Source organism: Ranitomeya imitator, chromosome 2 (assembly GCF_032444005.1).
Source record: "Ranitomeya imitator isolate aRanImi1 chromosome 2, aRanImi1.pri, whole genome shotgun sequence".
Classification (NCBI taxonomy): Eukaryota; Metazoa; Chordata; class Amphibia; order Anura; family Dendrobatidae; genus Ranitomeya; species Ranitomeya imitator.
The window spans coordinates 565,388,280-565,401,624 of record NC_091283.1 but is presented as its reverse complement, the minus strand read 5'-3'; the positions used below and the strand labels follow the sequence as shown (position 1 = coordinate 565,401,624).

At 44.6% G+C, this 13,345-nt stretch overlaps 1 protein-coding gene across 1 annotated transcript in view; it reads right to left on the bottom strand.

Moving 5' to 3' along the window:
* The window catches only part of LOC138664993 (uncharacterized), a 37,838-nt gene extending 24,742 nt beyond the window's left edge, over nucleotides 1-13,096 (bottom strand). Inside the window, exon 1 of the mRNA XM_069752111.1 lies at nucleotides 12,423-13,096. The gene's annotated coding sequence lies outside the window, so the exon portion shown is untranslated. The remainder of the gene's footprint in view (nucleotides 1-12,422) is intronic.
* Nucleotides 13,097-13,345: the final 249 nt, after the last annotated feature.

Sequence of the window (13,345 nt, the reverse complement as noted above, 5' to 3'; positions counted from 1 at the left end):
ATGGTCCACAGGGGACAGCCTACTAAGTCTGTCTGCAGTTCCAAATAGAAATTGTCCTCCGCTTACCACACCAATGCTGCCTGTGTACCCCTGGAACATTTTATAAACTCCATTGACCAAAATTTTGGGTTTAAAGCCTACTACCAGTGTCTGCCGCTCCAAGGTGTTCTCCGGGGTGCCTTTTCTGAGCTTTGATCTTCAGGCTCTCGTTTAGTAGCTTTTTTAAATCTAACTGCAGTGGGGCTAGTGTTATGGCTGGCAATCAGGCAACACAGCGTGCAGTAATCAGCGCACATACAGAGATCTGGCAATAACCAAAAACAATAGGACGAGCTCTGAGACGTGGAATCTCTGTAGACTGCAGTACCTGATCTATCCTCACACAACTATAAGCAGCAGTGGATTGCACCTATCAACTACCTATGCAACTCGGCACTGCCTGAGGAGCTGACTAGCCTGAAGATAGAAATACAAGCCTGACTTACCTCAGAGAAATACCCCAAAGGAATAGGCAGCCCCCCACATATAATGACTGTTAGCAAGATGAAAAGACAAACGTAGGAATGAAATAGATTCAGCAAAGTGAGGCCCGATATTCTAGACAGAGCGAGGATAGCAAAGAGAACTATGCAGTCTACAAAAAACCCTAAAACGAAAACCACGCAAAGGGGCAAAAAGACCCACCGTGCCGAACTAACAGCACGGCGGTGCACCCCTTTGCTTCTCAGAGCTTCCAGCAAAAGTTAATAGCAAGCTGGACAGAAAAAACAGAAAACAAACTAGAAGCACTTATCTAGCAGAGCAGCAGGCCCAAGGAAAGATGCAGTAGCTCAGATCCAACACTGGAACATTGACAAGGAGCAAGGAAGACAGACTCAGGTGGAGCTAAATAGCAAGGCAGCCAACGAGCTCACCAAAACACCTGAGGGAGGAAGCCCAGAGACTGCAATACCACTTGTGACCACAGAAGTGAACTCGGCCACAGAATTCACAACAGTACCCCCCCCTTGAGGAGGGGTCACCGAACCCTCACCAGAACCCCCAGGCCGACCAGGATGAGCCACATGAAAGGCACGAACAAGATCTGGGGCATGGACATCAGAGGCAAAAACCCAGGAATTATCTTCCTGAGCATAACCCTTCCATTTGACCAAATACTGGAGTTTCCGTCTAGAGACACGAGAATCCAAAATCTTCTCCACAATATACTCCAATTCCCCCTCCACCAAAACAGGGGCAGGAGGCTCCACAGATGGAACCATAGGTGCCACGTATCTCCTCAACAACGACCTATGGAATACATTATGTATGGAAAAGGAGTCTGGGAGGGTCAGACGAAAAGACACCGGATTGAGAATCTCAGAAATCCTATACGGACCAATAAAACGAGGTTTAAATTTAGGAGAGGAAACCTTCATAGGAATATGACGAGAAGATAACCAAACCAGATCCCCAACACGAAGTCGGGGTCCCACACGGCGTCTGCGATTAGCGAAAAGCTGAGCCTTCTCCTGGGACAAGGTCAAATTGTCCACTACCTGAGTCCAGATCTGCTGCAACCTGTCCACCACATAATCCACACCAGGACAGTCCGAAGACTCAACCTGTCCTGAAGAGAAACGAGGATGGAACCCAGAATTGCAGAAAAATGGAGAGACCAAGGTAGCCGAGCTGGCCCGATTATTAAGGGCGAACTCAGCCAACGGCAAAAATGACACCCAATCATCCTGGTCAGCGGAAACAAAACATCTCAGATATGTTTCCAAGGTCTGATTGGTTCGTTCGGTCTGGCCATTAGTCTGAGGATGGAAGGCCGAGGAAAAAGATAGGTCAGTGCCCATCCTACCACAAAAGGCTCGCCAGAACCTCGAGACAAACTGGGAACCTCTGTCAGAAACAATATTCTCAGGAATGCCATGTAAACGAACCACATGCTGGAAGAACAAAGGCACCAAATCAGAGGAGGAAGGCAATTTAACCAAGGGCACCAGATGGACCATTTTAGAAAAGCGATCACAGACCACCCAAATGACCGACATTTTTTGAGAAACGGGAAGGTCAGAAATGAAATCCATCGAAATATGTGTCCAAGGCCTCTTCGGGACCGGCAAGGGCAAAAGCAACCCACTGGCACGTGAACAGCAGGGCTTAGCCCTAGCACAAATTCCACAGGACTGCACAAAAGCACGCACATCCCGTGACAGAGATGGCCACCAGAAGGATCTAGCAACCAACTCCCTGGTACCAAAGATTCCTGGATGACCGGCCAGCACCGAACAATGAAGTTCAGAGATAACTTTACTAGTCCACCTATCAGGGACGAACAGTTTCTCGGCCGGACAACGATCAGGTTTATTAGCCTGAAATTTCTGCAACACTCTCCGCAAATCAGGGGAGATGGCAGACACAATGACTCCTTCCTTGAGGATACTCGCCGGCTCAGATAACCCCGGAGAGTCGGGCACAAAACTCCTAGACAGAGCATCCGCCTTCACATTTTTAGAGCCCGGAAGGTATGAAATCACAAAATCAAAACGAGCAAAAAATAACGACCAACGGGCCTGTCTAGGATTCAAGCGCTTGGCAGACTCAAGATAAGTAAGGTTCTTATGATCAGTCAAAACCACCACGCGATGCTTAGCACCCTCAAGCCAATGACGCCACTCCTCGAATGCCCACTTCATGGCCAGCAACTCTCGGTTGCCCACATCATAATTACGCTCAGCAGCAGAAAATTTCCTGGAAAAGAAAGCACATGGTTTGAACACTGAGCAACCAGAACCTCTCTGTGACAAAACCGCCCCTGCACCAATCTCAGAAGCATCAACCTCGACCTGGAACGGAAGAGAAACATCAGGTTGACACAACACAGGGGCACAGCAAAAACGACGCTTCAACTCCTGAAAAGCTTCCACGGCAGCAGAAGACCAATTAACCAAATCAGCACCCTTCTTGGTCAAATCGGTCAATGGTCTGGCAATGCTAGAAAAATTACAGATGAAGCGACGATAAAAATTAGCAAAGCCCAGGAATTTCTGCAGACTTTTTAGAGATGTCGGCTGAGTCCAATCCTGGATGGCCTGAACCTTAACCGGATCCATCTCGATAGTAGAAGGGGAAAAGATGAACCCCAAAAATGAAACTTTCTGCACACCGAAGAGACACTTTGATCCCTTCACGAACAAGGAATTAGCACGCAGTACCTGGAAAACCATTCTGACTTGCTTCACATGAGACTCCCAATCATCTGAGAAGATCAAAATGTCATCCAAGTAAACAATCAAGAATTTATCCAGATACTCACGGAAAATGTCATGCATAAAAGACTGAAAAACAGATGGAGCATTGGCAAGTCCGAACGGCATCACCAGATACTCAAAATGACCCTCGGGCGTATTAAATGCCGTTTTCCATTCATCTCCCTGCCTGATTCTCACCAGATTATACGCACCACGAAGATCAATCTTAGTAAACCAACTAGCCCCCTTAATCCGAGCAAACAAGTCAGAAATCAATGGCAAGGGATACTGAAACTTAACAGTGATCTTATTAAGAAGGCGGTAATCAATACACGGTCTTAGCGAACCATCCTTCTTGGCTACAAAAAAGAACCCTGCTCCCAATGGTGACGACGATGGGCGAATATGTCCCTTCTCCAGGGACTCCTTCACATAACTGCGCATAGCGGTGTGTTCAGGTACGGACAAATTAAATAAACGACCCTTAGGGAATTTACTACCAGGAATCAAATCGATAGCACAATCACAATTCCTATGCGGAGGTAGGGCATCAGACTTGGACTCTTCAAATACATCCTGAAAGTCCGACAAGAACTCTGGGATGTCAGAAGGAATGGATGACGAAATAGACAAAAATGGAACATCACCATGTACTCCCTGACAACCCCAGCTGGTTACCGACATAGAGTTCCAATCCAATACTGGATTATGGGTTTGTAGCCATGGCAACCCCAACACGACCACATCATGCAAATTATGCAGTACCAAAAAGCGAATAACTTCCTGATGTGCAGGAGCCATGCACATGGTCAGCTGGGCCCAGTACTGAGGCTTATTCTTGGCCAAAGGTGTAGCATCAATTCCTCTCAACGGAATAGGACACCGCAAAGGCTCCAAGAAAAATCCACAACGTTTAGCATAATCCAAATCCATCAGATTCAGGGCAGCGCCTGAATCCACAAACGCCATGACAGAATATGATGACAAAGAGCACATTAAGGTAATGGACAAAAGGAATTTGGACTGTACAGTACCAATAACGGCAGAGCTATCGAACCGCCTAGTGCGTTTAGGACAATTAGAAATAGCATGAGTAGAATCACCACAATAAAAACACAGTCTGTTCAGACGTCTGTGTTCGTGCCGTTCTACTTTAGTCATAGTCCTGTCGCACTGCATAGGCTCAGGCTTACTCTCAGACAATACCGCCAGATGGTGCACAGATTTACGCTCGCGCAAACGACGACCGATCTGAATGGCCAAGGACATAGACTCATTCAAACCAGCAGGCATAGGAAATCCCACCATTACATCCTTAAGAGCTTCAGAGAGACCCTTTCTGAACAAAGCCGCTAGTGCAGATTCATTCCACAGAGTGAGTACTGACCATTTCCTAAATTTCTGACAATATACTTCTACATCATCCTGACCCTGGCATAAAGCCAGCAGATTTTTCTCAGCTTGATCCACTGAATTAGGCTCATCGTAAAGCAATCCCAGCGCCTGGAAAAATGCATCAACATTACTCAATGCAGAATCTCCTGGTGCAAGAGAAAACGCCCAGTCCTGTGGGTCGCCGCGCAAAAAAGAAATAATAATCAAAACCTGTTGAATAGGATTACCAGAAGAATGAGGTTTCAAGGCCAAAAATAGCTTACAATTATTTCTGAAGCTCAAGAACTTAGTTCTGTCACCAAAAAACAAATCAGGAATCGGAATTCTTGGTTCTAGCATCGATTTCTGATCAATAGTATCTTGAATCTTTTGTACATTTACAACGAGATTATCAATTGAGGAGCACAGAGCCTGAATATCCATGTCCACAGCTGTGTCCTGAAGCACTCTAATGTCTAGGGGAAAAAAAAGACTGAAGACAGAGCTAAGGAAAAAAAAATGATGTCAGGATTTCTTTTTTCCCTCTATTGGAAATCATTGGAGGGCTCCTTGTACTGTTATGGCTGGCAATCAGGCAACACAGCGTGCAGTAATCAGCGCACATACAGAGATCTGGCAATAACCAAAAACAATAGGACGAGCTCTGAGACGTGGAATCTCTGTAGACTGCAGTACCTGATCTATCCTCACACAACTATAAGCAGCAGTGGATTGCGCCTATCAACTACCTATGCAACTCGGCACTGCCTGAGGAGCTGACTAGCCTGAAGATAGAAATACAAGCCTGACTTACCTCAGAGAAATACCCCAAAGGAATAGGCAGCCCCCCACATATAATGACTGTTAGCAAGATGAAAAGACAAACGTAGGAATGAAATAGATTCAGCAAAGTGAGGCCCGATATTCTAGACAGAGCGAGGATAGCAAAGAGAACTATGCAGTCTACAAAAAACCCTAAAACGAAAACCACGCAAAGGGGCAAAAAGACCCACCGTGCCGAACTAACAGCACGGCGGTGCACCCCTTTGCTTCTCAGAGCTTCCAGCAAAAGTTAATAGCAAGCTGGACAGAAAAAACAGAAAACAAACTAGAAGCACTTATCTAGCAGAGCAGCAGGCCCAAGGAAAGATGCAGTAGCTCAGATCCAACACTGGAACATTGACAAGGAGCAAGGAAGACAGACTCAGGTGGAGCTAAATAGCAAGGCAGCCAACGAGCTCACCAAAACACCTGAGGGAGGAAGCCCAGAGACTGCAATACCACTTGTGACCACAGAAGTGAACTCGGCCACAGAATTCACAACAGGCTAGTACTTGGGTTGGGGCCTACTACCAGTGTCTGCCGCTCCTAGGTGTTCTCCGGGTTGCCTTTTCTGAGCTTTGATCTTCAGGCTCTCGTTTAGTAGTTTTTTTTAAATCTAACTGCAGTGGGGCTAGTACTTGGGTTGGGGCCTACTACCAGTGTCTGCCGCTCCAAGGTGTTCTCCGGGTTGCCTTTTCTGAGCTTTGATCTTCAGGCTCTCGTTTAGTAGTTTTTTTAAAATCTAACTGCAGTGGGGCTAGTACTTGGGTTGGGGCCTACTACCAGTGTCTGCCGCTCCAAGGTGTTCTCCGGGTTGCCTTTTCTGAGCTTTGATCTTCAGGCTCTCGTTTAGTATTTTTTTGTAAATCTAACTGCAGTGGGGCTAGTACTTGGGTTGGGGCCTACTACCAGTGTCTGCAGCTCCAAGGTGTTCTCCAGGTTGCCTCTCCATTGCTTCAATCTTCTGGCTCTCGTTTAGTAGTTGTTGAAAACAACACTGCATGCGGCCTACAAGTTGGGTCAGGGGTGTAGAGACGGTGTGTTCCACTCCAAGGTGTTCCCCAGGTTGCCTCTCCATTGCTTCAATCTTGAGGCTCTTCTTAAGTAACTGTTGAAAACAACACTGCATTCGGCCTACAAGTTGGGTCTGGGTTGTAGAGACGGTGTCTTCCGCTCCAAGGTGTTCTCCAGGTTGCCTTTCCTGAGCTTCTATCTTCAGGCTCTTGTTAAATAGTTGTTAAATGGAACAACTGCATTTGGCCTACTAGTTGGGTTGGGGCCTACTAACAGTGTCTGCCGCTCCTTGCTGTTCTCCTGGTTTCCTGTCCTGAAATTCCATTTTCAGGCTCTCGTTAAGTAGTTGTTAATGTTAGACTGCATTTGGCCTACTAGTTGGGTTGGGGCCTACTATTTGTGTCTGCCGCTCCTTGCTGTTCTCCTCCACTGAACAAAGCTGTGCCGCCTGTTTACTACTGTTGCCAATTTCGAACTGCATTTAGACTAATTACTGATTTGGGCCTACTCTCTGTGTCAGCCTCTCATTACAGTTGTCCTCCACTGAACAAAGCAATGCCCCCTGGTTAGTCCTCTTACCAATTTTGAACTGCATTTAAACCACTTTATTCTTTGGGCCTATATCTGTGTTTCCTCCTCATCCTGCCCATTGCCCAGCCAGTGATAGATGAGTCTGCTGGTACATTGACCCATAACGCAACATTCCCCATGCACGCTACACAGCAAGATTGTGACCCTGCTGAAAGTCAGGTTCCTCTTCCCGCATACCATACCACCTTTACACGGGGACAAAGAGGAAGGTGCAGATGAAAGTGCAGGTTCCTTCATCAGGTGGGGGGAGGAATACTCGTTGGCGACGTCACTGGCACAGGGCCCCTCATAGCATGCAAAAGTGTCGCTGCCAGTGGGAGGCGCCCCCGCCGTGCAAACACACCGCCGTACTTTGAGGGGCCCTGTGCCAGTGCCAATGCCAACGAGTGGGCCCCCCCTGCTTGCTCAGGATCACAGCACTTGCAAAGTTTAAATACTTACCTTACCTTAAATATTATTATAAGGGAAATTAAGATTGACAAGCTTCATTAAGAAGAATGCATGGTTTTGGCATTAAAATGGGCACTCTAGGTGTTTTCCTGGCCCCCACTCACTGCCGACTATGCTGCCCTATTGACTTGCATTGGGTTTCGTGTTTCGGTCGATCCCGACTTTACGTCATAATCGGCCGATTTCACTCGACCCGACTATTGAGATAGTCGGGTTTTGGGAAACCCGACTCGACTCTAAAAAAGGCAAGGTCGCTCAACCCTAGTCACCAACGTAAATATCCCCTATTAAATATCTGGTAGAGAGAAATTGTAAATAGAAGCGAGCAAAGGTAGAGGAAGTTTTTTGATTTGGTCAACCTTAGTGAAGTTTTTAGAAGGTTTAATGACTATTTTCCAGGCATAAATTAAAGCTTGAAAAATTGGGTTTGAAGATTCTTTTGCGGAGTGTGAATTAAGAAATTGAAAAATAACTCTCGAATAGACCTATGGCCGATTTAAACAGATTCTAAGATGAACCACACAGGGTGAGATTGGGCGTTAAACCAATGCCAACTTTATTTAACCAGGGATGCAAGGTAATAAGCATATATATTTGGTAAACCAAAACCTCCGTTACATTTACACTTGTACAAAATGTCAACCGCCACTCTAGCCCTTTTCCTGCTCCAAATGAAGGAGTTGATCATGCCTTGTATCTTAAAAATAAGCCGAGGAGGAATAATTATTGGAAGACTCCTAAATATGTATAGGATTTGGGGTAGAATAATGGATTTAACTGCCAATATTTTGCCTAACAGGGAGAGATTTGAGTGCCGACAGAGATAGTTTTTATAATATTGTCTAGATTGGCATCAACAGTAGAGTGTAGCTTATTTGTAACAATGATGCCTAGATAGACAATTTCTTTCTCTTCCAGTGCAAAATCCGTTTGGTCCCTCAATTATTATTATTATTATTATGACATGGTGGGGATATCTGAGACATGGCTGGTGAGAGCCATGACTGGGCTGTTAACTTGCAGGGCTATAGTCTGTTCAGAAATGACCGAACGGATAAGCGAGGGGGAGGTGTGTGTCTATATGTAAAATTATCCTTAAAACCCATCCTGCATGATAATATAGGTGAATTTAATGAAAATGTTGAATCCCTGTGGGTGGAGATAAGGGGAGGGGGAAAAATAATAAATTACTGATAGGGGTTTGCTATAGGTCTCCAAAAATAATGGAAGCAACAGAGAATATCCTCATAAAGCAAATAGATGAAGCTGCGACTCAAGGAGAAGTCATTATTATGGGGGACTTCAACTACCCTGAAATAGATTGGGGAACAGAAACCTGCAGTTCCAGCAAAGGTAATCGGATATTGACAACTATGAGAGACAATGACCTTTCACAACTGGTTCAGAACCCAAAAAGAAGGGGGGCACTGCTAGACCTAATATTAACCAACAGGCCAGACCGCATAGCAAATATAAGGGTTGGGGGTGACTTGGGGAATAGTGACCACAAAATAATAAGTTTTCATGTATCCTTCAATAAGATGTGTAGTAGAGGGGTTGCAAGGACACTAAACTTCAGGAGGGCAAATTTCCAATGGATGAGAGTTGATCTTGGTGTAATTAGCTGGGATGATATCCTGAGACATAAAAATACACAAAGAAAATGGGAGACGTTTATTAGCATCCTGGATAGAACCTGTGCACAGTATATACCGTATGGGAATAAACATACTAGAAATAGAAGGAAACCAATATGGCTAAATAGAGCTGTAAGGGGCGCAATAAGTGACAACAAGAAAGCATTTAGAGAATTAAAGGAAGTAGGTAGTGATGAGGCATTAAATAAATACAGAAAATTAAATAAATTCTGTAAAAAGCAAATCAAGGCAGCAAAAATTGAGACAGAGAGACTCATTGCCAGAGAGAGTAAAAATAATCCCAAAATATTCTTTAACTACGTAAATAGTAAGAAACTAAAAAATGATAGTGTTGGCCACCTTAAAAATAGTCTGGGTGAAATGGTGGATAAGGATGAGGAAAAAGCCAATATGCTAAAAGATTTTTTTTCATCAGTATTTACAGAAGAAAATCCCATGGCAGACAATATGATTAGTGATAACAAAAATTCCCCATTAAATGTCACCTGCTTAACCCAGCAGGAAGTATGGCGGCATCTAAAAATCACTAAAATTGACAAATCTCTGGGCCCGGATGGGATACACCCCCGAGTACTGCAGGAATTAAGTACAGTCATTGATAGACTATTATTTTTAACTAGATGGTGGCCCGATTCTAACGTATCGGGTATTCTAGAATATGTAGGTAGTATGGGGGCTTCCTAACACCCGGCCCAAGCCCTCTAGTCTCTGCCCGCGGTAAGTGCTTGTCTGTACCGCATGGTGTTCTATTTTTGACCCCATATACATTATTTTTGTTGTAGACAAGCCAGCTGGTGCTATATTTACTGCACAAGCACTTTAGATAAGGATTGATTCCTAGGCACAATCGAGCAAGTGCAATTAGTGGTTCCCTGGTACCTCTGTTTCACTTTTCATGCATTTTTTCTCATGATTTGTGCATAGGCAGCATCGATAGTAAAAATTTGGGGACACACAGGGTTAATAGCAGCGGTAACGGAGTGCGTTACCCGCGGCATAACGCGGTCCGATACCGCTGGCATTAACCCTGTGTGAGCGGTGACTGGAGGGGAGTATGGAGCGGGTGCTGGGCACTGACTGCAGGGGAGTAGGGAGGGATTAATTGGACTGTGCCCATCGCTGATTGGTCGTGGCAGCCATGACAGGCAGCTGGCGAGACCAATCAGCGATGCAGGATTTCCGTTACGGAAGTTGCAGACAGAAAGACAGACAGACGGAAGTACCCCTTAGATAATTATATATATAGATCTTTAAAGACTCCATAATAACAGGGTCTGTGCCACAGGTAAAATCGTGCCCCTGGGTTTGTCCTGAGGAATGCCATAAGGACGTGGGAGGCGTCGGATCCGATCAATGTTCAGTACCAGGTCAGTTAGAGTGGGCAACAATTTTTTGAATAATATAGTATAAGTTTGAAGCTCATTTTGGGGGATGGTTTTGGGAATGCCTCTTAACTTTAGATTATTATGTCTATTTCTATATATTCCTGTCCTCCAAGTCAGTTAGTTTGGTTTTGAGAGTTAGGATTTCAGCTTGTAGGTTTGAGTTTTGCTTGGAGAGGAATACCGTATCCTCCTCAACAATTTTTATCCTTTTTTCATTTTTTTCGAATCTCTGATTAAAGTTGCTACATACATCTTGCAAGGTTCTGTTTTGTGTTTCAAATCCGATTCTCATGGAATCATTGAATGATTTGAAAAGACTGGCCAAAAATCCCTCAGTTACCTGTTTATCAGAGCCAAGAAAGTCGTCTAAATTGACAGTGGGAGGAGTGGGCATTAGCGGAAGGGAGGAATCAGGTCTGTCCCTTTTTGGTTGCTGTCTGTTAGGACTATTATTTGGAGAGTAATCGTCAGAAAAACTGTCTGAGTCTTCTGGGTTGGGATCTTTTATGTTTTCTTGGGCATTAAGGCCTTTTCTTTTATCTGACTTTGACAAGTCCATTTCTTCAATAAAAGCGGCATTCAAGGAGAGGGACTTGGTCTCTCCTTTAGCTTCTGCTTTGGTAAAAGAAGGATTTGGTTGGGGGTTTAGAAAATATTTTTTTTTGCCCAGCCCCTACTTTAATGGCTTTACTGTACGAATGAATAGATGATTGATTTGTATGAATGGACCTTGGTTCCTCCCTTTTCAAGGGGGACCTGGATTTCATAGGACTAATTAAACTTGGGAAGTCCTCTGATAATTTTGAATAGGACTGTTGCATAGTATGTTTACCTTGTAAAGATTTGTTTTTAGTTTTTGACCCTGTCATTTCCATTGTTATAGGCCCAGTAGTGCTTTGACAGGCCGGTAGTTATAAACTCTCTTAAAGGGATAGTTGTAGAAGTGTTCACTCCCAAGCAGAGTTGTAATACTGTAATTTTTTTAAAGAAAAGTCTTATAGGGCTTAACGCAAGTGCCAGAAGGGATTAGACAAATAGAGTGGTAAAAAGGTATAGAGTGAACACTTCACCAGATTTGTGTCTACACCAAACCAAACTCTGAGACACCTAATCAAACTGTAGCAGAGCAAGAAAAAACATGCAGCAAAGAAAACTAGCTAAAGATGAGGAAGGTTAGCACAATATTGGTAAGGTCTAACACGGTGGTGCTGAACAACCTAAAAAGGAAAAAAAATGGCTAATAATCGGTTTGATCTTCAATAAACCTAGTAAGACCCCAGATATTCTGTGTTCCTACAGAGACACATAGTGAAAGGATCAGCTAGTAGTGTATTAGATGTACAACTAGCTCTACTTATAGAGAGACTCCCAACTGTTGAGGTAGAGGGAGAGAATTTGACAGCCTCTCTGTTATTTTAAATAGTGTATAAAATGGTTCAATGCAGAGCAATATGAAATCAGAAAGGAGATGCAGGTTCAAATATACACTAAACTCTGTGTCACCTATTGGTAATAAACTCAAGTGGGTAGAGAGTTGGTATGGCAGAGCTTGTGCCCTGAGAGAGAAAACGTCAAAGGTATATTCTGCAATTCAGATATATGTAAAGGTGGCAATCTTCTTCCAGATCCACTCCGGGATCAGCAACTTCTCCCCCCGCTGACAGTATTGATGTTGCTCAAGCCTCTGCTGTATACCAGCTTTCAGCCAATTTCAGGGGGGATTTCTCCTTGTACTGTGTGGCAGTTGTGCTCAATATGCACTCATAAAAGATGGGCTCAGTCTAGTAGCCTTCCCGGTATTAGCCACTGCATATCTTGTTCCCAGGGGTGCCAGGTAGATACCTAGTTAATCGGGAACTGTGGTGATTAATAAAAGAATGTGCTCAAACCTGTGACCTAGTCTTTTTCAGCAATGAGGGACACCAACGTCACTCAAGATCCCTCGTCTCCTGTAAACAGAAGCAGCCGCGTAACGTCACCACTTAGGAGCAGGCCCCCTTCAAAGCCGGAGCATCAGTCTGTAATCCAGGATTCCCGAGGGGAGAGCTTGGGTGTCGGGTCCGAAATAGTTCCCCACTACTGTAATGGATGGCAGCGTGGATCAATGAACAGTCCGCTCTTGAGCAACAGTGTCTGATGCAGTCTCCGGTGCTTGCATGGGCCCGCCGATTCCTGCGAATGTTCTCCCCGGTGTTACTCACCCAGGCAGTCCCGTCTTGTTATCAGATTAACCGTCAGGTTAGATAGAAGAACCCTCCAGGGCTTGTTAAATATGCAAAGTCCATGGCTTTATTTTGTCAATGGCACACGTCGTGTGTCAGCACACTTCCTACTTGTCATGCAGGCCCCAACCGTCTCCTCCAAAAAGCTGTATCTTCTGAAATCCTCCACCAAATTGTACAATCTTTGTGTTGATTAATTCAGCAATGAGTGGGGAACAAATCTGGATCAAAGGCTAGAGGGAATAATCCTCCTGCATGCTCTGTAGTCGCTTTAGAGAAGTCCCTCAGTGGGAGCTCAGAGCTCTTGTTTCTTTACATTAGCAGAGCTCAGGCCGTGCCCCCCAACATCACTGATGATGTAGCCTTATCAGTACAGTTTCTGGCTTGTAAAGGCTGGCTGTCCTTTTAATGATGAGGACCTTAGGCAGTTACCCAGTCTAGACTACCACCCTCCCCAATGCCAGTCCTGAGCCTATCATAAAGGCTACAATGCCCAAAATGAATGTTTGACTCACAACTATATTTACTCTTGTCAATAATTGCTTGAAATATAGTAATGTTGTTAACCAAATTGGTATGGATAACACTGC